The sequence below is a fragment of the Schistocerca nitens genome, chromosome 4 (assembly GCF_023898315.1).
Source record: "Schistocerca nitens isolate TAMUIC-IGC-003100 chromosome 4, iqSchNite1.1, whole genome shotgun sequence".
Taxonomy (NCBI): Eukaryota; Metazoa; Arthropoda; class Insecta; order Orthoptera; family Acrididae; genus Schistocerca; species Schistocerca nitens.
Window position 1 is genome coordinate 640,553,400 of NC_064617.1, and position 26,415 is coordinate 640,579,814.

A 26,415-nucleotide genomic window follows, 5' to 3' on the forward strand; every position below is an offset into this window, starting at 1 on the left:
GTGTTTCAAGTCTTGTGTCGCTTTAGTTCCACTTTTAAGCGTAGGAGTACAATCAACTCATCCCAGTCTTCCAAACGACTCAATTACACGTTTGACAGGTCAGCCGAAGAACGGAATAGTTACCAATAATACCGAACTAACGACGCATTGCATACATCTCCATTGCTCAAAAGCTTGTTCGTTGCTGTTATACTTTTCGTTCCAATCAGAATATTAAAGTACGATTACCCTACTGTCAGAATGAACAAGATATATGGCGTTTAACGAGCGAACTGACAATCTTTTACATTCACGGCGTACTCACTAAGTATTTGGATATGCTCCTGATCACTGTACCAAGAGAGGCCACAGCTCAGTGGTCAACGAATTGGTGCAGCGGCTAAGTAGTTTTCGCTTTTCGAGGGGGACATTTTCCAAACAAGGCGCCCCCAAATGGAAAAGGGGAAGGTATCGAACGATACGGAACAGGATGTGGCGCTAATAACTCCGTGCAACGACTCACTGGTCTGAAAAATGACCAGACATCCGACAGCCAGCAGGGAGGCCCGATCGAAGCGCGCCGTTCTTCCTATGGCCTCTGACTGGCAGCCAAAGCAAAAATCACTAAGCGTTTCCTACAGAATAACGGCTTCTCTCCTCAGACGTTCCTCAACGTTTAACGGCAATTAGTTCAATCCACATCTGGCTTGTCAGATACACGCACATTCAAAGTCAGTTCTTCTGAAATACTTGGTAGGAGACCACACTGTTCACATAGGAGAGATGAGGGGAAAAAAACAAACAAACAAACAAAAACTTGTAAATCTTACGACTAATCACTGCAAGACACCAGATGTTAGACTTTCATAGCCATTACACCCGCACCGTCTGTGCTACCTGACGAAGTGTAGCACCCTATGCACTGACGGAAAAAAATAGCAACCCCAAAAAAATAATGTACAGTAACGGAATGTCGGGAAAACATTAGTCGAGGTAACCTATTTAAGTGCTTAACGCTGCAAGATCACTGCTTAATGTAAACGCGAGATATAAGCCGTTGTAAATATCAACTGTTGGTACATTAATAACCAGTGTAAACGCCAGAGTTTGCAGGCAGCAATGCAGACGCGCATGCACTGTGTTGTACAGGTGCCTGATGTCAGTTTGTGGTATAGAATTCCATGCGTGTTGCACTTGGTCGGTTAATGCAGGGCCGGTTAATGCTGTCTGTGGATAACGCTGGAGTCACTGTCCGATGGTGTCCCACGTGTGCTCGATTGGAGACACTGCTGATCGAGGAGGTCAAAGCAACACGTCGACACTCTGTAGAACATGTTCGGTTACAACAGCGGTGTGTGAGCGAACGCTATCAACACCCCCTTGGACTGCTGCTCATGAATGGCAGCACGTACAAGATTGCTGTCAGGATGCTTGCGATAACAACGAGAGTACATACGCTGTCATACAAAATAATACCCCAGACCATAACTCCGGATATCGGTCTAGCGTGTCTAGCACGCAAACAGGTTGGTTACAGGCCTTTAGCTGGCCCCCTCCTAACCAACAGACGGCCATCACTGGCACCGAGGCAGAACCGCTTTCATCGGAAAATACAACCACCCTCCACCCTGCCTCAATGAGCTCTTGCTTGACGCCACTTAAGTCGCAAATGGTCGGGTCAGTGGAATGCACGCTCGAAGGTCACTGGCTCTGAGCTGATCTTGAAGTAACCCATTTGTAACAGCTCGTTGTGTCACTGTGGTGCCAACTGCTGCTCAAATGTTTAAAGCAAACCTGATCAGCATCCTCATGGTTGCGCTACCAGGGTCACGCCTATGCAGCTGGCGCCAAATCGGAATAAGCGCCATCTTTCAGAGATGTTCATTTCGCATCTCACATTTATCTATATCAACTGCGTACGCATGGTTTCCGTATTTAGCTTCGATATAATATACTGAATACAGTCCTTACCAGTTTTCACGTACTTCAGATTACGTAAAAACTGGTAAGGACTGTATTCAGTATATTATATCGAAGCTAAATACGGAAACCATGCGTACGCAGTTGATATAGATAAATGTGAGATAATTAGAAGTTTGACTGATTACATAAGCAAGGTCTTTTTTAGAGACTGGAAGGAAAAAAAAATCAACTGTTTCTGATCTTTAGGTCCACCTATCCTTTGTTGCTCTACGCCACCGTTCTTGACCGAAATCTCCATGGTGAGCGCACGTGGTTATATGATCTTTCAAGATGCAGCGTGTGTCACCATATACGAGGCCATGTTCTAAATAACGCCTCCGATTTATTTACGTGAAAACTCTTAGAAGCCTTTTATATAAACAAACGTTATTTACATTGTACTACATCTTCACTCTTCATGTCTGGATATGTATTTCTCAACATAGTCAGCCTGGCGACGAAAACAACCAATTTGTTGATAACGTCACTGTAGAATAGTTGACGGAGCCACAACCTTACCTATGATTGCACGCCTTTATTATTATCAAAGTGAATTCCTTGAAAGTGTGCTTTAAGCTTTGCAAACAGATGAAAATCGGATGGGGCCACGTCGGGGTTCTATGGACGATGATCGATGACAGTAAAGCCAAGGCGTCGGATTGTTGCAAATGTCGCAACGCACGTGTGTGGTCTGACACATGATGCTGAAGAAGAGGGTGTTCCATGTGTGGAAGAACACTTGGAATTCAGAACTCAATTACAGCACGCCAATTTTTCACGCACCGACACGGTTACGTTACACGCCGCCATGTTACGTGCTACAATTTGTAGCCCTCTAGCGAGAGAGGGCTCTGAATATATAGTCATGAAGAATAAAGATGTAGATTGTTAATAACATTTGTTTCATTTAAAAAGCCTTAAGAGTTTTCACATAAAACATTTGGAGGCATTACTTTTGAGCACGCCCTCGTGTTTTTAAAATATGACACGTGTTTAAAATGTGGGTAATGATGTTGGTGGAATGTGACTGCCTTTCTCTGCCAACACCTATCTACTTCTCAGGCAGTCTTTTTATTCATGATAAGAGTGTTTATTAACAAGCATAATCGCAAAAAAGTAAGAGATGCGTATCATTTAAATTAAAATCTAAACCTTGACAGCAATATCCCTCCGATTACTACGTACACGCCTTGCGACTATGGCGAAACCTATCAAGCAGACGTAGTATGGCATAATTTCCAGCTAAGCGGTCCGCTAGGACTCTATTTGAAGTTGCCTAAACAAAATTACACTGCAGCCAGCCAGCCAGCCTGCTTGCATACGAGGATTCGGAAATAGCCTCAGGTGTGATACTTAGAGAAAAGCCTCTGTTACACTGTGTTACAAATCATCCACTGCTCTTCCTTCAGTGTAATCATATAACGTAATGTTTCAGTTATAGCCTGCCCTCAGATAAGGTCACACTAATCTCTAATGACGCAACGCTTGAAGTTTTCCTTTTTGTTTTTATTACTTAAAAGCTTAGCGTCCTTTCGTTAATAAGGTCGTAACAGAGCCCTGGCTCACTTGGAAAACAGAGGGAATCATTTACGACCTTACTGACAAGGGCATCGAGCGTCCACTCTGATAATTTAGGGATACTATACAACACCTATATGAGGCAACCGGAACGGGATGGAAACAGAGAAACTCCGTCAAGACTACCATGAGCGATCTGTCAAAAGGCTGGATATGAGCGACTAAAATCAGGGTAGAGGGGAAGTGTTGTCAACCACAATTCCTGTCTCCTAATTAAATGGGTTACAGAAGCAGTCAAAGCGTGTGAGTTCCATGCAGACAGTACGCCAACCACACCCAAGATCACCTGGCTCACAAGAAATTAGATTCTTGTAAGATACGATACGAGAGAGAGAGAGAGAGAGAGAGACAGAGAGAGAGAGAGAGAGTTTCGACCACTATTATTATTGTTGAGGTATCCCTAATTCATTCTACGATGATTCTTTAAAGTTTACTGTCGCTGTCCCCAGTGTTATTATGAAACTAACCTAGAGTTTTTTGTCCAATGAGGCCGGTGCCAACACACGTAAAACTCTAAATTTCCCGCGACTGAGTCAAACTATTTATTTATTTAGTCTTTTTGTTTCATGACCATAAAACCAACCAGTGTACACGTATGAGTAAGAAGTGGCAGTTTTGACTATTATCCATATACACATTTACATCTATTTATATCAACAAAAGTATAATTTTTGTAAAATTGGTATGTATATATTATGCTCATATACGAGGTGTGGCTAGAAAAAAACCGGACTAGTACTGGTGAAACAATAAAACGAATGCAATAAGGCTGAAAGTCGCGTGGCCTGTCACGTGACTCTCGCTCCGCCTACTGCTCGAGTTTCATCTGCCTCCTGCACTCAGTCTGCCCGTGGCGTCTGTTTTAAGTAGTTGACGTTTTGTCTGTGCGTCGGAAAATGTTGAGTGTACAGAAAGAACAGCGTGTTAACATCAAATTTTGTTTCAAACTAGGAAAATCTGCAAGTGAAACGTTTGTAATGTTACAACAAGTGTACGGCGATGATTGTTTATCGCGAACACAAGTGTTTGAGTGGTTTAAACGATTTAAAGATGGCCGCGAAGACACCAGTGATGACACTCGCAGTGGCAGACCATTGTCAGCAAAAACTGATGCAAACATTGATTGGGTACCAGAGGGAAAAACAGTGAATCAGCATTACTACATTAGCGTCCTGGCTACCCTACGTGAGCGAGTACGGAGAAAACGGAACGATTTGTGGAGAAAAAAGTCATGGATCCTTCACCAAGACAATGCCCCAGCTCACAGTGCGTTGTCATTGAAGACGTTTTTGGCAAAACACAACATTCCCATCTTAGATCATCCACACTACTCACCTGATTTGGCCCCCTGTGACTTTTTTCTTTTCCCTAAAGTCAAGTCAGCTTTGAAAGGAACTAGATTTGAGACTGTTGAAGCAGTAAAAGAAAAAGCGACGGAAGTAATGTATGGACTTACCGAAAATGATCTGCAGCATTGCTATGAACAGTGGAAAATTCGTATGGAGCGGTGTAGAGACCGAGGAGGAGAGTACATTGAAAGAGATAACATGAAATTGTAAATAATTGTAAATAAATGTTTTTTCCAGCATCAGTCCGGTTTTTATCTAGCCGCACCTCGTAGGTGCAAAATTTGATTTGGAGTCAGTTACAACAAAAGATGTACTATTTTTAACTAAATAATTGTGTACAAATCACTTCGCTTTGTGTGTCCGATTTATCTTTTGATGGATTGAATAACTGTGGTCCTTGCTCCGTAGCCGGCCGATGTAGCCGTGCGGTTCTAGGCGCTTCAGTCTGGAACCGCGTGAACGCTGGGGGTCGCAGGTTCGAATCCTGCCTCGAGCATGGATGTGTGTGATGTCCTTAGGTTAGTTACGTTTAAGTAGTTCTAAGTTCTAGGGGACTGACGACAACAGATGTTAAGTCCCATAGTGCTCAGAGCCATTTGAACCATTTTTTGAACCTTGCTACGTAATATGCAATTCTTCGTTTCTGGTCGCCCCCCCCCCCCCTCCCCCTGAAAGGGGGTCTCCTCCTCTTCCCAGCCATATTCGTAGGATCTATATTCTGACATAGCTGATTATATGGAAACTTCTAACTTCTTGAGAGCAGTCTCGCGGTTCCAGACTGAAGCGCCTAGAACCGCTCGGTCACTCCAGCCGGCTGAGAGCTCTGTATATGAGTTTATACACCGTAACGACCGTTGTTTCCAAAAGAGGGGTAACGGGCTTTGTATCCATTAGCACGCACTCGATTTAGTGTCCCATCTATCCCGTCTGTGTTTTCAGGACATCTTAATATTATATGGTTCTTGTCTTCCTCTCCACTAGTACAAATAGGTTTGTCGATCAGTCCAGATCATTTCTGATGCATTTTTTTAATGACCATGACTGAATTTCATTCGTGCAATGGTTGCATAAAAACCTCTTGACACTATGTTTCATATACCAATACGTTGATGGGAACACATGGTGTATCACTCTATAATATTTACCTTTGTCAGTGGTTCATTTGCTCCTTTTCTAATCCCATCTTATTCGCATCGTCCTTTTGAGTCGTTGTATGAAGGCTGTGTGCGGTACCTTTGGATGACACGGCATTTCCCAAAGCTGCGCCTTGTTTAGCCAGTTGGTCGGCCTGTTCGTTGCCGATGTAGCCTTTCACCCAGATTCACGTTCCTTCTATCTCCTGATTTTGTAGCCTACTGACTCGCTGCATAATTTCATAAACGACTCGGTTATCGTGTCGCTGTGTAATATGGTTTTTCAGGAAACACGCTCACAGGATCGGTGATAAATGAGTTACCTTCGGGCAGACAGTCTGAAAATTATTCTGTCACATTGACAACTTTCACTACTGAATTATTTCGCTTGTTTTTAACTCGCAGGAACACGGCAAAGAAATATTCTGTACCGAGCTATCGATTTCAGCGAGCGTAACTGTCTTTTATACGTTCATTAAGGTGATAGGTATACATTCCCGGAGTTTCCGCTTCCGCGAATCAGTGAGATTTGAGCGCGCCCCGTGATGAGCGGTGGACGGTGAGTTGGAATGGGACAAAGCGTGTAGTCTAGTCTTAGTCTGGGCGATCCGTTTGAGTCAGTAGTCGATGGTGGATGGGGCGCTGAGCTGTGGTAACACCCAACATGGTTGTGAACAATTTGAGCATGTTTACAAACAGAGTCTGCTGGTCACTCGCAGGTATCGTGCTGGTAAAGCGTGTCTATTTTCCCAGTTCGTGTTGTAAGCTTGATGAGGAAATTTTAGCGGCTTCTTTCAGGACTTTAGAACGTGTTTTCCGTGTTGAGATGTCGCGTTGTGAATGAGGTGACCTTCGATGCACGTTACAGAACCGGTTTTGCTATTACTCTATCAGAGTAGCAGGGCATTTAAACTCGTCACAGTGCCACCCAATGAGCTTCATTCAGTATTTTCTATACATATGTTCTTTTGTTTTAAGATTTCAAGGGTTGTGGCTTTTTATACCGCGTGTTCTGTGGACAAATTTCATGCGTACCATCTTGGGTTAGCTATATTTTGGAAGTTTTCAACGTCATCAGGAATTTCTTCCCATCATTTTGCTATTCTGGCGAAATCTCTCTGGATTGCACTTTTTGATCAGTAATAAACAACTCTACATAAAATGCATTTTACCATCAGCAAACAAAACTATTTTCTTGACTCGCTTATATGGCCAAGATCAAATCATTGAACAACCCCGGTAAACGATACTCACTATCTTGCTGTACATATTTTTCAGAATGGAAGGTGAGTCAGGCGCTGAGGAGCTGGCGGGGTTGCAGTTCATCAATTTATATACAGTGGGACTTGCATTAGCGAGTTATGCTTGCAGACTGGGCGCAGCATGCCTCTTGCACAAGATGGAGCCAAGTACCGTTGCTTAGACGTGTCTCAAGTAAATGCAGAGGTTTGTTACGGACAATCAGGTCCATTCCAGTGAAGTAACTATTTGCTATGCCCGTCATGAATTCTTTGGGCAAAGTGGTAACTTTCTCCTGTTCTAGGTCATAGTTACTTAGTGTTTCAACCAGATCGCTTTATTACAAAAATTCACGGGTCTAAACTCTGTATATGAGAAGACATATTTCGGATTTACTTTTGCATGCAATCCTTTACCAAAATTAGTCTGGAAGCTTAAAATGTCCCTCGTAATAAAACAGCCGTTCACATAAGTAAATTACTCTCTCGTTGATCGTACCGAAGTCAGCATTGTTTCACTGTTCCGTGTCGTACAAAATATCGCGACAAAACATACGGCAAACGCTACAATTACTGCTCGAGTAGCTCTATGGCCGACTGCTTTCACACGTTCTCAGCCTGAGCAACGGTACAAGACCGGCTGATATAGTAAAGTGACACAAAAGATCGTGAAACATATGGCACAATACGATCGTCACCTCTGCCGCCTGCTTACAAGTATGGAACTTCCACCTGACTCATCAGCGTGCGACCTCCTTTCAGACATTAAATGATTTTTCAGATTCATTAAACTCTGTCCTGTCCCAATATTTGTACACTGTCTTATGAAATGTATCCGGACAGCGTTATGCAATGCGGAATTCAACAGCAGATGTCATGACACGCAGACCCGCTAGCAGCAGAGAAGCGGTAACAGCAGAATGATCATGAATGATTAAGACCCATACTTCTTGACAGCGCGTAGGGGACGATGCGGGAGACCCGCACCGCTGAACTAGGCAAGGTCCTAGCGGAGGTGGTTTGCCATTGCCTTCCTCCGCCCGTAATGGGGATGAATGATGATGACACCCAGTCATCTCGAGGCACGTGAAAATCCCTAACCCCGCCGGGAATCGAACCCGGGACCCCGTGCTCGGGAAGCGAGAACGCTACTGCGAGACCACGAGCTGCGGAAAAAGAAAAAGGTTCAAATGGCTCTGAGCACTATGGGACTTAACATCTGACGTCATCAGTCCTCTAGAACTTAGAACTACTTAAACCTAACTAACCTAAGGACATCACACATCCATGCCCGAGGCAGGATTAGAACCTGCCACCGCAGCGATCGCGCGGTTCCAGACTGAAGCGCCTAGAACGGCTCGGCCACGCCGGCCGGCAACAGCAGAATAGGTCGGTCAGGGAAGCTCAGTGACTTTGAACGTGGACTAGTCAATGGATGTCAACTCAGCAACAAATGAGGACCCGTCGGGCATTGCGAAGGGTAGTTGTGAACTATCGTATGAAATCAGTAAAAGAAATCACTTGTGAGTTACGAAGTGCTGCCAACAGTATAGCTAGCAAAATGACTGTACGTGGCGATTTCGAAAGAAAGAGGTACAATGGTCCAGTGACTCCTCATAACCCACACATTTCTGTAGTCGTTGCTAAGCAACGCTTCAAGTGAAATAAAAGCGACTCCGCTGGACAGTGGATGTCTGGAAACGAGTGATCTGCAACGGTGAATCACGCTAAACCCTGTGGCAATTGATGGAAGGTGTTTGGATGTGACGAATGACTGGAGAATTTTCCCTGCCGTCATGTGAAGCGATAACAGTGAAGTAAAGAGGAGGTGGTGTTACTGAGCGAGGGTTTTTCTCGTGGTTAACGTGTGGTCCCCTTACTGCGCGTCAGAAAATGCTAAACGTGGGAGGACATAAGACACCTTTTGCTGCACTGTGTACTGCACAGGAACAGTTTTGAGAGGATTATTGTTTATACCAGGATGACAATGCACACTATCAAAGTAGCATCGTTTTGTGTACAATAACATTCTTGAAATGGACAGGCCTGCTCAGTGTCCCGACCTGAATCCCCCCACCTTTTGGTTGAGTTACAACGTCGACTTCACTCCAGACCCCAGTGTCTAACATCACTACCGTATCTGGTTTCAGCTCTTGAGGAAGAATGCGCTGCCATTCCTCCACAGACACCTCAATGGAAGTGTCCCCAGCAGTGTTGAAGGCCTCATAATGGCGACAAGTGGACACACCCTATATTAATACTTTTTCATCAGATAGCCTATTTCTGCATGAACATTGAACACAACGCCTTTGACAATATACGTTTTATATGAACTTTGTTATCTCTCACCATTCTCCTCAGGTGTTCCATTCAATCCCCAGTCAACTAATGCTTCATGCGTGACCCCAGGCTTCCCAAATTTTGCGTTCTCGTAGTGACAAATGTCCACAGAGTTCAGTAAATTTTTTTCTGGGTTTGAGACCGCATTGTCAATATATATAAAACTACCGACGTTCTGGTCCCTGTTGCAAGGAACCTTCTTCAGGAGGTTTCTGTTTACAACAATGGCCGCGGAGGCCTACGTTGCAAGGCACCTTCTTCAGTGTGTTTCTGTTTACAACAATGGCCGCGGAGGCCTACGTTTATATGTCCACAGAGTTCTTCGTTCAGCTATTTCCATAAATATGCCATTCCCTACAGTACCTGATGAACACCAGGTTTTTTGTATACAGCCTTAGGCTATGCTCAATTTCTAAAATTTTAGGTGCCGGAACGCACTTTTTCAACCATATAAACTACCATCCCCAGCCATGATAATCAAGAGCTTCTATATTTCAAATCTTGTGATGAAGCTTACAATGAGAAATAGTTATTTACACAACGCTGTTCCGAAATTCAGGTTTTCAACACATTATTTATTATAATAGAAACAGTAAAACCACAATATTTAACACAAACAACAGTTGCTATCCTCTGTCCCTGAAACAGAATATTCGATGAGACGTGCTCCGAATGGTAGCCACTTTTGACGACCAGGACTTCAGGGCCGGCGGCCGTCTTACCGCGCCCTTAATATAGCTGCTAGTCTACTGGGGGTTCGTAACACACTAATGTCTGTAGGTCACCAATCAGTAATGAGGTCGGTACATGTGCGACCCGAAGTGCCACCCCACCACGTCGGTATCGGCTCTTGAACAAAATGTATGACGACCGCTGGTCTAGGCTATGACTTTTGGAAGACCATTAAATCGCTTTGACTCGCGACGGAACTTCTGTCGGCATCGGCAACATCCAAGGTCGCTTTAAGCCTACCTACATCTACATCTATATTTATACTCCGCAAGCCACCCAACGGTGTGTGGCGGAGGGCACTTTACATCCCACTGTCATTACCTCCCTTTTCTGTTCCAGTCGCGTATGGTTCGCGGGAAGAACGACTGCCGGAAAGCCTCCGTGCGCGCTCGAATCTCTCTAATTTTACATTCGTGATCTCCTCGCGAGGTATAAGTAGGGGGAAGCAATATATTCGATACCTCACCCAGAAACGCACCCTCTCGAAACCTGGACATCAAGCTACACCGCGATGCAGAGCGCCTCTCTTGCAGAGTCTGCCACCTGAGTTTGCTAAACATCTCCGTAACGCTATCACGCTTACCAAATACCCCTGTGACGAAACGCGCCGCTCTTCTTTGGATCTTCTCTATCTCCTCCGTCAACCCGATCTGGTACGGATCCCACACTGATGAGCAATACTCAAGTATAGGTCGAACGAGTGATTTGTAAGCCACCTCCATTGTCGATGGACTACATTTTCTAAGGACTCTCCCAATGAATCTCAACCTGGTACCCGCCTTACCAACAATTAATTTTATATGATCATTCCACTTCAAATCGTTCCGCACGCATACTCTCAGATATTTTACAGAAGTAACTGCTACCAGTGTTTGTTCCGCTATCATATAATCATACAATAAATGATCCTTCTTTCTATGTATTCGCAATACATTACATTTGTCTATGTTAAGGGTCGGTTGCCACTCCCTGCACCAAGTGCCTATCCGCTGCAGATCTTGCTGCATTTCGCTGCAATTTTCTACTGCTGCACCTTCTCTGTATACTACAGCATCATCCGCGAAAAGCCGCATGGAACTTCCGACACTATCTACTAGGTCATTTGTATATATATATTATGGAAAGCAATAGTCCCATAACACTGCCCTGAGGCATTAACGACGGAAAAAAGGTCGACTTGGTCTAATTAGTTTAAAAAAATAAAATCTCTCGGAGACAATCCGTGGCTTTGGGTGACGTAGCAGCTCGAGCCAGGGGAGCGTTGAGAGCCGCACTGTGTGGAGCAGACTGCCGCAGTGGGCGCGAGCAGACGGCCTGCTGCGCCTGAGACCTCGTTTCTACCGCAGTGCAACAGTTGCCTTACGCTACACGAGGTGGCCGATAAAACGTTAAGAGTTTAGTTCTAAAAGGCAACAAAATAGCCCGTACTTCGCTGATAATGCCGCGCAACGGAAGCGTGCAAACAGCTACTGAAACCCAAGGCCTCTAACTGCACACCACACTCCTCGAAATGTTATTAGCAAATTTTACCCGTATGCGTTAAGCTTAGTGTACCGTTCTCTACAAGCAATGTATAGGAGAGCAGCGGTACATGTTTCCTGAAAGATTTTCACTCTGCAGCGGAGTGTGCGCTGATATGAAACTTCCTGGCAGATTAAAACTGTGTGCCGGACCGAGATTCGAACTCGGGACCTTTGCCTTTCGCGGGCAAGTGCTCTACCGACTGAGCTACCCAAGCACGACTCACGCTCCGTCCTCACAGCTTTACTTCTGCCAGTACTGGCAGAAAGTTTCATATCAGCGCACACTTTGCTGCAGAGTGAAAATCTCATTCTGGAAACATCCCCCAGGCTGTGGCTAAGCCATGTTTCCGCAAATCCTTTCTTTCAGGCGTGCTAGTTCTGCAAGGTTCGCAGGTGAGCTTCTGTAAAGTTTGCAAGGTAGGAGACGAGGTACTGGTAGAAGTAAGGCTGTGAGGACGGGTCGTGACACGTGCAGGGGTAGCTCAGTTGGTAGAGGACTCACCCGCGAAAGGCAAAGGTCCCGAGTTCTAGTCTCGGTCCGGCACACAGTTTTAATCTGCCAGGAAGTTGCAGTGGTACATGTTAATACACATCTACAGGAAATGACGTTCATTCTTTTGTGTGAAAGGTACTAGCTAGCAGGGCTAGACGATATTTTGAGGGCAGCAGGTGTTTTCGTTGATTTGAGTGTGTGGACCATGCAATAGTTTTGCGTTAGCTGGACACTACGGAAAAAGCTCAACAATGGTTCACTACACATCTGAAAAGTAGGAAGCACAAGGTCGTCCCCCAGAGTCAACAAGCGGGGATGAGGTTAGAATCCGACTGGGGTCATGTAATGTGGACGTGCTACATGGTGCTGTTTTGGTTCCATTGCTTTTCTTGACGTATATCAATGATCTGCCACTAACTATGAAAATAGACTCAGAAAATTCTTTCTTTGCATGTAACGCAAGTGTCATTGTGAAAGACGTGGATCGTAATAAAAATGATGTAGCTGATGGATCAGAAACATCAGCGCGTGGCTTTCAGTGGTCAGATTAACGCTTAACGATTTCTGACATGGACATCATCTAAAAGTGGAATTTTATGGTCCCAACGTGGACTAACACTCGCCACTTCGAAGACTACCGATAGCGCCGCCACCTATTTGAATTTCATGAAACTATAGGGCATGAAGCGGGAATATTCCACCATTTCCCACAAAAAAATAACACATTTTGTCAACCGGAATTGACCGAGAAAAAAATGTGTTGGATTACGCTTACTGAACGCTCCTCGTAGATTCATGTGATAAAATGTAGCAGCGTTTTGACCACTGTAGCAAGTGGCTTTTATCAGGGTGTGTAACATAAGAACCCAAGATGATTTTATGGAAAATTACAATTCGATGAAGGGTTATTTCAAGTTATATCCGTGGAAATTTTTCGCCACTCGATGTCAAGTAATTATTACGCCAATGGACACTTATTCGAGGAGATTCAAATCCTCGTCCAGTCCTCCAGATGTGCTATTGTTTCTCCAGAAGCCATAAACGCTTGTGCCAGAATGTTCATACGAAAGGGACTGTCAGATTCTGTGCCTCTTCCTTGTTCTATCCCAGATTGTCGTCGTTCCGTTGAAAATTAAGTCCGTAAATAATGTTACCAAAACTCACACTCCATCGAAAAGACAATGGGTATCTGTGCTGTTAGAAAACTACGTTCAGTTGTAAATGTCAGCAGATATCTACTGACGGTTATGGCGGCGGCGCAATATTTTCACAAACTAACACACGTCAGGGAGCACCTGATAATGACGATTTGTTTGTGGAACTGTTGTGCCAAGACGACATTCCACTTGCTGAATATTTAAAGGGAGATTGTGAATCACCAGAATAGGCGAAAATCAGAATTTGCAATCAAGATTTGTGACGTTGCACCAAAGGCGGACACTAATAAAAATGACAAGCAACAGGACTCCGTAAACTGGTAGTCCACCTAACCGCCTCAGTACAGGTTTAATCTTCCAAAACCAGTCTCCAAACCGACTGCTATTGTCGTTCGCACACATGTTCGATATCATTGCTGTCAATGAGCTACAGGAATAATTCAGAGTTTATGAAAAGGTGTCCCACATTTTTCATCTGTGTCATTTACCATCAGTACATCAGTGGACTATGATTTATTCAAGAACTTCGTCGCGAACTTAATATATAAGCCTGTAAGTATTCACTAGAAGAAAGTGAATTAAAACTAGGAAAATAGAAAACAGTGTGCCCGAAATGAAAGCTGGCTGAAAACAGGCTACCTTTTATTGTCCAGTAGTGAACGCGCGGTCCTAGTGGATCAACGTTGTTATGCCCAAACTGCAAAGGTGTAAAGGAGCAGCATCTCTAAATTAAGTGTTCAAGACACTGGACACTGATGAGAATTTTTGTAGGCGAGAAAAGTATGTGCAAAGTTTGTCCCGCGCACTAGACTCACGAACAAAAATGGCGCGTGGACTCCTGCCGAGACTTGATTGAAATGGGAAAACTCGGATTATTCTTTTGTGGTAAAAATAATCACGGATGACGAAGCTTCATATTATCAACACGATCCTATCACAGAACGAAAAATGCAGAAATTCACATGAAGGGTGAACGGTTTGACGACTTAGCCGACATTCACACCAATTTGACGCGCGAATTGCATAGCATCCCAAAGAAAAACTTCCTGACACTTTCAGTGATTGTATGAACGTTGTTTGCATTTGACTTAAGTAGGAGGGGACTAGGCAGAATACGTGGAGCATTAAAACCGCGATCTTAACGTTTCTCTCTTTTTTATTAATACAGTCTAGAAATTTTTTGACTTGGGGGAGGGGATAATGAATTTCTAACGGAGAGCTGATTTTGAGGTGGTAATATATACGGAACTTGTGTGTATGTGTGTGTGTGTGTGTGTGTGTGTGTGTGTGTGTGTGGAGAGGGGTGGGGGTGTTAGGAAACAAAGAGAACGGGGAGTGCTCGGAACCCTCATCGCTGCTTACCTATGTACCTTCTACAAAGTTACTTCACTGCAAACTTATTTCCCACTGGGACCCATAAGACACTGGACGTGCATTGCGTCAGGTCAACCATATTTACGTTTTCCCTGAATCATTTCAAAGTAATAGTGGGAGGGTTGCTCGGAACAGACTGCAGGCGATTTCCTGCCTCTGTTTGTGCAGTACGACCTTTTACCTCATCACTGATAGTCTCATCGTGCACATGACGCTATATCCTACTCTTCTCCTTTCCTCCTTGCTTCTTTATATTTCGACGCTCGGCGGTTCTACACAATGATCACTTCACGTAACTTCCATTCCTCGTGTGTACGAAAATAACTTTGTTGTTCAGTAAGTAGCAGTTCAAATGGTTCAAATGGCTCTGAGCACTATGGGAATTAACATCTATGGTCATCAGTCCCCTAGAACTTAGAACTACTTAAACCTAACTAACGTAAGGACAGCACACAACACCCAGTCATCACGAGGCAGAGAAAATCCCTGACCCCGCCGGGAATCGAACCCGGGAAGCCGGGCGTGGGAAGCGAGAACGCTACCGCACGACCACGAGCTGCGGTCTAAGTAGCAGTCTTAATTTTAACTTTTCAATCGAATCATTTCACTTCTTTTATTTCTTCCCATCCTACTTAAGAGCTTTATTTCAGACCATCTCTCTATAGAGGAGTATTTAAGTCTACCAAGAAAGCCCCACCATTTTGTTACCTTTTATCCAAGGTGTTATTTCAGAGTCCTTAACGTGTTCATATTTTGAGTTGGGAAATGACACGGTCTGCCACAGTGATACACTACTCATATCTGCAAGGGGACTGTGCCAAAATCATGCCCGTTCATACTGATTTCATTTTTCTAAGCTTTCTATAAATTCTACAAGGAAATTATGGGAAGTCCTTCACTCACGCCGTGGCCGGATTCTCGGTAAGTCTTCATTCAACAGTCTGGTGCTCCTTCTTTGCATGAAACTTGTTGTTGTTGTTGTTGTTGTTGCTGTTGTGTTACGTCCGAAGACTGGTTTGAAGCAGCAGTAGAGCTACATGCCTCAGGGAATATAATGCCTGTAGTTTACTCCTGCTTTCAGCCTTCTGCAGTAACAGCCTAACACGGCCACTGTTACTGTTACAAGGTCGTATCAGTCAGTCATCCAGACTGTTGTCCTTGGAGCTATTGAAGAGGCCACGTAAGTTCCACTATCAAGAGAAAATCCATGGATCGTGGGGGAGGATGTGAAATTTAACAGTATATATATATAAAGTTCGGGACTGCCAGTCTGCGATAGCCTAAGGTAACTGTAAAAGTTATTAGGGCGAGAGTTGGTATGACAGCGGGACACTCAACACGTCTTTAAACAGGCAAGTAGTTGGAGTAACAATATTGCTACTCTGAAGAAGTTATATTCTAAATATCCTGTCGATGTTGGGGCCATCAGAAAGGGGGCACTAGCTTGGATAGGGTTTTGCAAGACTTGTGCAGAACGTCGTTTTCAGTGATACGGAAGCCATGGAGAACGAAACCAGGAAAGCAGTGTGGGGTTTGAAGCAGAGTCCAATGTGTTAGGAGCTTCGGCGCCTCCATCGGTAAGTTCTTAGAAGTCTCGACCATTCCACTATGTTACTGCATAACTAAATGTATTTTTTTTTATTTATAAAGTCCCGTGGGACACTGAGAGCCAAAGATAGTTGGTAACGGAACGTGTATCTGTACATATTTTACAAAGAATCGAGCTGAAAATTTATAAACAAAGGAATTAAAGAATTACTAAAATGCGAAAAAAATGAGACAATATACAAACAAGTAACACATTACAGAGAAAGTTTCTCAATTGCTGCAGGGAAGACTTGTGCATTGATGGCCGGGAGGCTGCATCCGGGGAAGTTCGGTCGCAGGGTTGCAAGTCTTACTGCAGGTGACGCCACATTGGGCTACTTGCGGGTCGGTGATGATGAATGGTGCGACAGCTGGCAGCTTTCCCTAAACGTAGATAAATGTAATATAATGCGCATACATAGGGGCAGAAATCCATTCCAGTACGATTATGCCATAGGTGGTAAATCATTGGAAGCGGTAACGACCGTGAAATACTTAGGAGTTACTATCCGGAGCGATCTGAAGTGGAATGATCACATAAAACAAATAGTGGGAAAAGCAGGCGCCAGGTTGAGATTCATAGGAAGAATTCTAAGAAAATGTGACTCATCGACGAAAGAAGTAGCTTACAAAACGCTTGTTCGTCCGATTCTTGAGTATTGCTCATCAGTATGGGACCCTTACCAGGTTGGATTAATAGAAGAGATAGACATGATCCAGCGAAAAGCAGCGCGATTCGTCATGGGGACATTTAGTCAGCGCGAGAGCGTTACGGAGATGCTGAACAAGCTCCAGTGGCGGACACTTCAAGAAAGGCGTTACGCAATACGGAGAGGTTTATTATCGAAATTACGAGAGAGCACATTCCGGGAAGAGATGGGCAACATATTACTACCGCCCACATATATCTCGCGTAATGATCACAACGAAAAGATCCGAGAAATTAGAGCAAATACGGAGACTTACAAGCAGTCGTTCTTCCCACGCACAATTCGTGAATGGAACAGGGAAGGGGGGATCAGATAGTGGTACAATAAGTACCCTCCGCCACACACCGTAAGGTGGCTCGCGGAGTATAGATGTAGATGTAGATGAGATGACAAGACTACACAACACCCAGTCCACGAGCGGAGAGAATCTCCAACCCGGCCGGAAATCGAACCCGGGACCTTTGCGTGGTAGGAAAATACGTTACCACTCAGCTACGCAGGTGTATGCGCATAATAAAGGTGTGTGCTACAAGGAAACGTCTCAACTTGGATATGACTACTTGAGACTTGCTGAATAGCGCACAACTACTTTTACAAATGCTCACTAAATGAATGTTGGAGTTTCTTCTGAATGTGCCCTTATTGCCATCAACATATCGTATGATGAAGCATATATACAGGGATGTCAGAGTTGGGATTCCGAGATGCGTGAACAACGACCTACAAGAAATTAGCGAACTGACATCGCAGATTCATCTGACCAGCCTTTTCAGGGCTGTGAACATTCTTGATGAATGCACAGTGTTTCCCCAAAATATACCACCATATCAGGTAATAGAGTGAAAGCAATCAAGCCTTCGCGTTTTAGTGTCAGAGACACTAGAGATAATTCCTGGTCATGTAGGAATATGGGGCAATGAACAGACCGATCGGGCTGCCAAGGAGGCCTGCAGAGAGCAGGATGTGGTCCAGTGTCCTATTCCCCTGCAGTGCGTCATTTCTGCACTCCACAATAAGTGCATGGAGTTGTGGGAGGAAGAATGGTTGGCGGTGACGGCCAATAAATTGCGGTTGGTGAAGTCAACAACTCGGCCATGGCGTTCCTCCTGCCGGTTGCTCAGGCGGGAGGAAGTGACCCTCACGCGTCTTCGGATTGGGCACTGTCCTCTCACACACAGCTTTCTATTACGGCGGGAGGATCCCCCGTTTTGTAATGTTTGTGGTGTGCACATCTCTGTCCGCCACATTTTAACAGACTGCATTTTATACCGTGATGTAAGGGCAGAAGCACAAGTTGATGGAGATCTGCCCTGTGTTTAAGCTAATGATGAGACGTGTGTGCCTAGTGTTTTAAAGTTTCGTGATGTGTCTGGACTCTAGCCTAAACTTTTAGGCTGGAGGTTTTAGTGTATTGCAAAGTGGCTGGCTCCTCCCTTTTTTCCTTGCGGTCAGCCAGTCACTTCCATCTGCTATATTGTTTTAGCTCCCACTAGTACTTTCTTCCTGTGTTGTCCATGTTTTACTGCTGACGGCATGCTTCGTCCCACGTTTCGGTGTGGGTAGGCACATATTTTTCCAACCTTGTTACCTGTGTTTTACGTTCTGTTTTATATTACTGTTCTGAGTGTTTTCTTGACACCCGTCTCAATCTGTTACTGAGCGAGCGCTGAGGACCTTGCCGTCGTGCGCCCATACAACCCTCTCCATCATCATCATCAGTTCTTTTAAGACAGCATCATCTACTCTCTGCACAACATCTTGAATGTGATACTTCTTCCTACCCTGACTCCTAAGAATTTAAAATGGCCAGTGTGACGGAGGTGCGTTCCAAGCAGAGAGCTTTGGCAGAAAATCGGAGCATCCCAAATATTGATAGCCGCTTTCAGAATTCCTGTCATCATCACAAAAGGCTCGCGCAAACCCGTTCGATCTCCGACGTGCCGGGCGGCCGAACATAGCTGTGACTCCTGCAAGAAACGACTTCAGCGTGTTCGTCGCCACAAAAATACAAACGAACTTCTCCTTTCCTGTGGCAACGCAGGACCTCACAACAGTCTGCGCACTTAAGAGGAGCTCACAAAGCTTCATTGCACTGTTGTTCCTCATCCACCCTACAGCATCTTCCGACATCCATATGTTTGGCCCTATGGGCGATGCACTCCTTGGGAAGCAGTTCGTGGATGATGGGGAGGTTATTGAGACAGCTCCGACGTCGACCAGTGGAGTGTTATCATGCGGGCGTACAGGTTGGTTGGTTGGTTTAGGGATGAAAGGGACCAAACTGCAGAGGTCATCGGTCCCTTTTTCCAAAATGCTAAAAAAATACCCACAGAGAATAAAGAGAATAAAATATGTTCAACAGAATAGGAGACAGATTACACAGAACAAAAGAGACGGAGACAAGGACCAGACAAAACTAAATAAAAGCACACGGAGTGCGACGGTGGTTGGCCGACCATGGGAACAAAAAAAAAAAAAAAAAAAGGAAAAGCAACCACCGAAAACACATTAAAAACTGAGTTTAAAACCGTAGGCCAAAGGTCAGAATCAACACAAAACAATCAAATAAAACAGAAACACTCAGATTAAAGGATAAAAAACCCCTGCCCGAATAAAACGTAAAACTAAGTCAGCTATAGCAGAGTCATCTGTTAAAAGGGCAGGGAGCGAGTCAGGCAGTGGGAACGACTGCCTGAGCACAACTAAAAGTGGACAGTCTAATAAAATGTGGACCACTGTCAAAACGGAGCCGCAGCGACATAAAGGTGGGCCCTCACGTCGCAATAGGTGGCCGTGCGTCATCCATGTGCGCCCAATGCGCAGCCGGCACAGGACAACAGACTCCTTACGAGAGACCCTCAAGGAGGACCGCCACACATCAGTCGTCTCCTTAAAAGCCCGCAGCTTATTCGGGGATGTCAGGCCACGCCACTCATCAGCCTACATCCCAAGCACCTTACGGCGCAACACCAACTGCTGATCGCGAGCCGTGAGGCCGATCTCCAAAGCCGGGGCGTCGATCGCCCCTTTGGCCAGCCTGTCAACACGTTCGTTCCCCGGGATGCCAACGTGACCTGGCGTCCAAACAAAGACCACCGAACGACCAGAACGGGTAATGGCGGAAACAGACTCCTGAATAGAGGACACCAGAGGAGAAGAGGCATAGCAGCGGTCGATGGCCTGGAGGCTGCTCAGGGAGTCACTGCAGATGACGATGGACGTACCTGAGAAGGAACGCATATGCTCAAGAGCGTGCAATATGGCCACCAGCTCTGCAGTAAAAATACTGCAGCCAGCCGGCAAAGAGCGCTGTTCAACATGGGCAGCGTGAGCAAAAGCGTAGGCAGTGCGACCATCAACCAGGGAACCATCAGTGTAGACAGTCTCACAGCACGGAAATGAGGCGAGGAGCGCAAGGAAACGGCGACGGAGGGCCACAGGCGGAACCGAGTCCTTGGGTCCCTGTGCCAAGTCCAGACGGACGGACGGCCGGGGCAAACACCAGGGAGGCGTAGGTGCACGGACCCGGAAGGGCGGCAGAAGAGGGAATGACCCCAGTTCCGACAGCAGGGACTGGACGCGGACAGCTATGGAAAGCCCAGACCTAGGTCGCCGTTCGGGCAGATGGAGGACCGTGACAGGGAAAAGCAGGCGACGATTGGGATGGCCCGGCGAGCACTGCACGTGGACAGCATAGTCGGCGAGCAGTCTATGGCGGCGAATCCGCAGCGGGGGAACCCCGGCCTCCACCAGTAGACTATCCACGGGGCTCGTGCGAAAAGCGCCAGTGGCAAGCCGAACCTCACAGTGGTGTATGGGGTCCAACATCTTCAACACTGAGGGTGATGCAGACCCATAGGCCAGGCTCCCATAATCAAGCCTGGACTGCACAAGGGCTCCGTACAATCGCAACAGCGTGCAGCGATCCGCACCTCAAGATGTGTGGCTGAGGCAGCGGAGGGCGTTGAGGTGCCGCCAGCACTTTTGCTTCAGCTGAGTAATATGAGGAACCCATGTGAGCCGGGCATCAAACACGAGTCCCAAGAAGCGGCAAGTGTCCACCACTTCAAGCAGGTGGCCGTCGAGGTAAAGTTCAGGATGAGGGTGGACTGTCCGACGCCTGCAGAAGTGCATAACTCGAGTCTTGGCTGCAGAGAACTGAAAACCGTGAGTCAGAGCCCATGATGCTGCCTTGCGAACGGCTACTTGCAGCCTGCGTTCGGCGACTCCCGTAGTCGTGGAGCTAAATGAGATGCAGAAGTCGTCGGCATACAAAGAAGGAGATACCGACGACCCCACGGCTGCAGCCAGACCATTAATGGCCACTAGAAATAAGGAGACGCTCAACACCGAGCCCTGCGGGACCCCATTTTCCTGTATATAAGATGAACTAGAGGCGGCACCGACTTGCACCCGGAAAGAGCGGCGCAATAAAAAGGTTTGAAGAAAAGCCGGGAGCCGACCACGAAGACCCCACTCATGCAACGTAGCAAGGATGTGATGCCTCCATGTGGTGTCATACGCCTTCCGCAGATCGAAAAATACAGCAACGAGATGCTGACGTCGGGCAAAGGCCGTACGGATAGCAGATTCCAGCCGCACCAAACTGTCCGTGGCAGACCGGCCCCGACGGAAGCCACCCTGGGATGGAGCGAGGAGACCGCGTGACTCAAGGACCCAACACAAACGCCGCCCCACCATACGTTCGGGCAATTTGCACAAAACGTTGGTGAGGGTAATGGGACGATAGCTGTCCACCGCCAGTGGGTCTGCACCGGACTTCAAGATGGGGACAATAAGACCCTCTCGCCATTGCGACGGGAACACGCCCTCGCTCCAAATGCGGTTAAAGATGGTGAGGATGTGTCTCTGGCAGTCCCTGGAGAGATGCTTCAGCATCTGTGCGTGGATGCAGTCCGGTCCTGGTGCTGTATCAGGGCAATCGGCGAGGGCAGCGAGGAATTCCCTCTCGCTGAAAGGAGTATTGTATTTTTCAGAACGACGCGTGTGGAACGATAACGGCGTCTGCTCGGCTCGCTCCTTGAGAGAGCGAAAGGCGGGGGGATAAGTTGCAGTCGCAGAGCTCTTAGCAAAGTGCGCAGCAAGGTGTTCAGCAATGGCGGCAGCGTCCGTGCAGACAGCGCCGTCCAAGGAGATCCCAGGGACACCCATAGGGGTCTGGTGTCCATAAATCCGCCGTATCCGGGACCACAACAGCGAGGGGGAGACACGGGAGCCCAAGGATGAGACATACCGCTCCCAGCACTCCTGCTTACGCCGTGTAATAAGACGACGGGCGAAGGCACGGAGCCTCTTAAAGGCGATGAGGGTCTCGAGAGACGGGTGCCGCCTATGACGCTGGAGGGCCCGCCTACGGTCGCGAATAGCCTCAGCAATCTCCGGCGACCACCAGGGTACAGCCTTCCTCCGAGGGAGTCCACAAGAGCGGGGGATGGCAGCCTCGGCCGCCGAAACGATTGACGTGGTGAAGACATGGACCACCTCGTCAATGTCACCCTGTGGGGGAGACTCAATGGTTGCCACGGAAGTAAAACCCGGCCAGTGAGCCCTGTGGAGAGCCCAGCGGGGCAGGCGCCCAGAAGAATGACACTGGGGCAGTGATAAATAGATGGGAAAATGGTCACTACCACACAGGTCAGGATGCACTCTCCAGTGGAGGGATGGGACAAGTCCGGGGCTGCAAAGAGAGAGATCGATGGCCGAGAACGAGCCATGGGCCACACTGAAATGTGTGGGAGCCCCGGTGTTCAGTAGGCTAAGGTCGAGCTGAGCCAACAAATGCTCCACGGCACGACCGCGGTCATCGGAGACAGTCCCACGCCATAGAGGGTTGTGGGCATTGAAATCGCCCAGCAACAAGAAAGGTGGCGGCAGTTGGGCTATCAGAGCAGCCAGGACATGCTGCGCGACATCACCATCCGGTGTGAAGGTAAATACTGCAGACGGTAACAGCCTGTGGCGTCCACACCCGAACAGCGACAGCCTCTAAAGCTGTTTGTAGAGGTACAAACTCGCTGTGAAGAGAGTTAAGGACATATATGCAGATGCCACCAGACATCCTTTCATAAGCTGCCCGGTTCTTAAAATAACCCCGATAGCCACGGAGGGCGGGGGTTCGCATTGCTGGAAACCAAGTTTCCTGCAGAGCAATGCAAAGGAAAGGATGAAGGCTGATAAGTTGGCGGAGCTCAGCGAGATGGTGGAAGAAACCGCTGCAGTTCCACTGACGGATGGTATTGGCCATGGATGGGAAAGGTGGGAAGGGACTGGGGAGGCAGATTACGCCTCCGGGGCCCCTGCTGCTACTGAGGCACCACCTGTACAACAGCCATCCATTGCGTCCGAGGGACTGGCGAGATCCATGTCCTCAGCGGACGCCAGAATCTCCACCTCATCCTCAGACGCAGAGCTTGTAGGAAGCGGTGGAATGGGTGCCACCGCAATGTCGGTAGCCTTGGGGAGTTTCTTCTTCTTCTGCTTCTCGCGCTGTGCCTTTGGTGGTTCAGGCTGGGAGGGCGTCACTGGGTCAGTCTCAGGGACAGACGACGACCGTGTGTCCCGTAGAGATGGGGGATCCGCTCTTGAACTAATTCATAGAGTTCAATCTTTCAAAGGAGTGAACAATCAGTGATTCAGAAAAAAAGAACGGTAGCTCCAAACGTTTCCCAGGCAGAGAGAGAGAGAGAGAGAGAGAGAGAGAGAGAGAGAGAGAGAGACGGAGCATATCAGCAGCGCCTCTGCTGGTCAGAGCACAGTGCACGCCACACAACACAGCCAGCGCCGGCCTCTGCCCTGCTTCTACCTTGGCTGCCTGCATTGTGCAGTGCCCCATTGGATTTTGTGTTTCACATATGCCGGGCCGTCTCTGTGCGTCGTCTGCCGTGTGCACTGTGCAGTGTCTGGCGCAGCTTAACTTCGCATCGCACTCTGTCGGCGATCGTTTCAGTCGCACGTCCTGCCCTCTGGGCAGTTGATGCCAGCAACAGGACAGAGAGCCACCTAGCGGATAACATAGGAACTACTTGCAAAAACCTGCTCGCAAGGGAGCGGACGATTTGTCTCGGAGCGGGTGAGCTCCCCCACCCTCGGAACTCGCCCGCTCAACGCTCACCCCACCGTCTCGACTCTAGCCAGAGCGTCGAGCAAAGCGACTCTGGTGTCACTCTGGTCTCTGCGGTCTCAGCTCACGCAGTAATACAGCTCGCGGCTCGACCTGCTCGACTCAGCGCCTCTGCATCGGAGTTTGTCCCCACTGGATATTGTTCTTCATAGTAATACCGCTATGTATATTACATTATTATGTTATGTATACATCAATTGTTTTTATTTTATTTTTATTTGTTTAAACTGATTAGATTAGGTTCCTGATGACTACTCTTACTATAGGATTTTTATTATGGACACTCGAATTTACGCTTTAATTACGAGCGAACCGATAAACGTATCGCAAAATGTGATACACCAATATTTTCCTTGTTTTATTCTGCGTAAGGCTATATGCAGCACTTTCGTTTTACAGTCAAATTCATATTTTTTTTTCTTATTCTGGTACGGATTTTGCGATTTTAGGCGTCTTCGAAAGGAAAAATATATGGCTTGCGATGTATTTGTATGAGGTTAATGAAATTTTAATACATTATAGCCAAATATATTGTTAATGTAAATCTCAAGTTACAACATTTTCCGATCACCCAAAAAACCACGCTAGTGCAAAATAAATCAATAATCAAAAACTTTGTCATATCGTGGAAATTTCAATAAACAATACAAAATTCTTACTCATTATCTATGTTACTTCAAAATAGGATCAAATAAGATCAAAATACAGGTATAGTACTGGAATAAACCAAGTTTAAAGGGCAATGTGCCTTTCATTTATTTTCTTTTGTAAATGAGTGGTGAGTCATGAAAAACAGCTAATTCATTTCAGGGAGTGAACAGTTCTGATCCAATCTCTGAAAAGAACAGTTTTGCCCATCTCTAGTGTCCCGACGACCAGGGACCGGCGGTTGTTTGAGACACTTGCGGCTGTCGGCTTTGGTACCGGTCGGAACTTGGGAAGGGAGGTCCCCAAGGGACCCCTTCCTTACGAGAGTAGCCGAAGAAGTCTTACGCTTCTCCGGCTGGGAAGGGGGAACTGATGTCCCCGATGGTTGGGGGGGGGGGTGTTGCTCCTGAAGTAGATGGAGCAGGAGCAACAGTAGGTTTAGTGCCCCCCACCATCAAGGGGGCAGGTGTGGGACTTCGACTCTGAGAGCTGACTGGAGCGGATGGAACTGCAGCAGGAGTGACAGTTGCGGCATAAGAAGCTGTCATGCGCACTGGATGAAGCCGATCATATTTCCGCTTCGCCTCAGTGTACGTCAGGCGGTCGAGAGTCTTGATTTCCATGATCTTCCGCTCCTTCTGCAGAAGCGGACAGTCTGGCGAGCAAGGCGGATGGTGTGCACCACAGTTTACACAGATTGGAGGCGGGGCACAGGGATGATCAGGATGGGATGGTCGACCGCAATCGCGACAGACGAGGTCGGAAGCACAGCGTGAAGACATATGGCCGAACTTCCAACACTTGAAGCACCGCATCGGGGGAGGGATATATGGCTTGACATCACAACGGTACACCATCACCTTGACCTTCTCAGGTAACGTGTCACCCTCGAAGGCCAAGATGAAGGCACCGGTGGCAACTTGACGATCCCTCGGACCCCGGTGGACGCGCCGGACGAAATGGACACCTCGGCGCTCCAAGTTGGCGCGCAGCTCGTCATCGGACTGTAAAAGGAGATCCCTGTGGAAGACAATGCCCTGGACCATATTCAGACTTTTGTGGGGCGTGATAGTGACGAAGACATCCCCCAGCTTAGTACAAGCGAGCAAGGCCCGCGACTGGGCGGAGGATGCCGTTTTTATCAACACCGATCCGGACCGCATCTTGGACAAGCCCTCCACCTCCCCAAACTTGTCCTCTAAATGCTCTACAAAGAACTGAGGCTTCACGGATATAAAAGATTCCCCATCAGCTCTGGTACAGACAAGATATCTGGGTGAATACGTCGCACTTTCATGCAATGCCTTTCGTTCTTCCCATGGTGTGACGAGGGAGAGGAACGATTTGGGGTCATAAACGTTACCCTTAAAATGGGCCCTCGAACGCTTAGAGACTGCTGGTGGCTGGCCACCAGCTAGAGAAGATGTGCCACGCTTCATTGCGTGTCATCCACCCTGATGCCACCTACTCC